We start from the raw sequence: 2,743 nt of genomic DNA on the forward strand, positions 1-2,743 counted from the left end.
AGAGGGACCAGTAGCAGGCAGGCTGGGTGATCACACTGAACCATGAGGCCAAAAAAAGAAGGGGCCCCCTGCAGCTCTCCTTCCAGCAGGATCAGTGGCCTCAGCTATAGGAGCTGGCAGTTGGAAAAGTCACCAGTGTGGTTCAGTCAGCCCAGAAGGTGGTGGCCTGTCACATGGTGGCCTGTCACATGGTGAGCAAGACTCTTCATTTCCTGGTCAGCATAGTGCCCTTAGTGCTGGGCTTGGGATATCAGCTGTATGACATGCAGCTCTCCCTGGTTCACCTACAACTGGAGCTATACATGAAAGAAGAGGAAGAAGACATCCATATTAGAAGGTCCTACATCCACATGCCAGAAGTAACCATCAAGGTCCAGCCCAGAGCACTAGGGGAAGGCCAGGTTGGTGAGACAAATGCAATATACGAAGCCCTCAAAGTTATTTTGAAGCACCTGGTGAGTTCTGCCTCTCTGTCAGTGATTCTGAGCACCAAGCCCACAGACACAAAAGAAGCTCAGAATCTATAGCGTACTTTATCTACTGCTCAGGAAGCCTGTCCTCCTAAACCTCCTAGGGCCCATGAACTAAAACCACTGGTGAAGAACATCCATGCCTTGCTGCTAAATGATCCTGGTGCTTTAGGTAGTATAACCCCATGTGCATTGCCCAGCTGAATGATCCTACCCAGAGGTTTACCAGCACCCTAGCCAAGAACTCTACTCACCTCACTCGGGAGGAAGAGTTCACCTACAAGCTGAACAACAAGTCCAAGGAGTTACACCTGCAGTTTACAGAGGGAAGGCAGTCCTCTGAAAGTCTGATGGCCATGACCACTGTCTCTCTGGACCTGACAAAGCAGCAGCCTTCCAGGCTGCAGAGCTTCTTTCTGCTCAGTGGGCTCACCCTCAGCAGCTCAGCACTGGGCTCTGTCACCACAGAGTTTCCTTACATAGAAATCAGTGAAGTGAAATCCTTGCAAACTCCTTTCCCTGATGCTGTTGCTAAGAGAAATGGACTGACAAAGATGCCATATGACACCATGGTCACTACTGTCACTGCCATGAAGACAAAGCCTTACTGTGACGTGAGATGTCTTGGCTGATCTGAGTCTCCTCTGAAGATGCCCATCCAGGTGAAGGTCAAGGAGAAGGACATCTCCACCCAGGCCTGGTGGTGCTTCTGACAGTAAGAATGCCGTTCTTCAGATACAGAACTTCTGGTGTTGAATGGCTTCCATCAGTTCGCTGAAGTTGCCATCCAGCAGCCCACTAAATCTTCAAAGCTAAAACTCAAGTCTCATGAAGAAGAGAACTAACATCACCAATCTGAGTCAACATCCTCAAAGAAAGCATTTGGTTTGGGGGCATTGGCTTTCTTCACTTAGCATTATATTCACCAACTTCATCCATTTACCAGCAAATGCCATGAATTTATTCTATTTTAATTCTGAGTAATATTTCATTGTATATAAATATCAAAGTTTCCCTATCCATTTATCTACTGATGGACATCTGGGTTGGTTCCACAATTTAGCAATTTTGAATTGTGCTGCTATAAAAATTGATATGGCTGTGTCCCTGTAGTATTCTATTTTTAAGTCCTTTGGGTACAAACAAGGAGTGGGATAGCTGGGTCAAATGGTGGTTCCATTCCAAGTTTCCAAGGAATCTCCAAACTGTTTTCCAGATTGGCTGCACCAATTTGCAGTCCCACCAGCAATGTATGAATGTGCCTTTTCCCCCACATCCTCGCCAACACTTATTGTTTTTTATATTCTTGATAGCTGCCATTCTGACTGGAGTGAGATGAAATCTTCTGCTTTTTGCTGCTGACCTATTAGCCCATTGGTTGCTGCTTATAGGGGTGTTGCTAGTTCATTGGACTTTTATGGCCCTCAGATAATTTGCCTAATAACAGGCTATGCGTAAAAGGCTTGCCTATGCAATAATAAAGTGGATCGAGTTCTCTGAAACTGGTCTCTGGAGGTCTCTTTTTGATTCTGTTGCCACACCCTCCTCAGCTGTTTGGTGAACCCACATTCAAGTTACTTGGAGATAAAGATGTTTTCTTTAGTTCAGTTAGAGAATCAGCATTTATTGAGCACCCTGGAAGGTGAGGCATTGGGCCCTAATGTAAGAATATAAAGGCAAATATTATGTGGGTTTGGCCTCCAGGATGCCTTATCTATACTGCATCCTGACATTTATTCATATATACACACAACTTATGTCAGAGTGCTCTGGAGTGACTGATTCCACCTGTACTCATAGGCTGGTGTTCCATGGCTCAAACCAGTGTGGCTGTGTTGATTATTACAATATCAAAATACTTCCATACTGGTTGATGAAGAGTCCTGAATGGCCCTCTGCTGCCAGCCTGTCCCTGAATCTCCTCTAACACTAACTATACCTCCCTGTTCTCCTTCAGCTGAAGCCCTCTGGGTCAACTCCAGTCCTATGGACAGGTGTTCTATTCTTATTGGCTGCAGTCTGTGCTATTTTGGTGGTTAAACTTTAGAATATCATCAAGTGGATCCTGCTCTTATTTAAATATTTGACATTTCGGAGTTCATCATAGAGTTTTTGTACTAATTTGGACTTTGGAAAACTGTACATTCATTTTTCTTGACTACTTTTTGGCATCCCTTAAGTTTTCCATCCCATCTTCATTTTCTTCACTCTATAACTGACCCATCGGTACCCATTCAGGCATTCAGTTTTCAGATTGTTAGTGATATTATGTC

General features: G+C 44.7%; 1 pseudogene; it reads left to right on the top strand.

Moving 5' to 3' along the window:
• The first annotated feature begins 263 nt into the window (after positions 1-263).
• Positions 264-1,364, top strand: LOC144370195 (C2 domain-containing protein 2 pseudogene; annotated as a pseudogene).
• The last annotated feature ends 1,379 nt before the right edge of the window (positions 1,365-2,743 follow it).

Source organism: Ictidomys tridecemlineatus, chromosome 13, assembly GCF_052094955.1.
Source record: "Ictidomys tridecemlineatus isolate mIctTri1 chromosome 13, mIctTri1.hap1, whole genome shotgun sequence".
NCBI lineage: Eukaryota > Metazoa > Chordata > Mammalia > Rodentia > Sciuridae > Ictidomys > Ictidomys tridecemlineatus.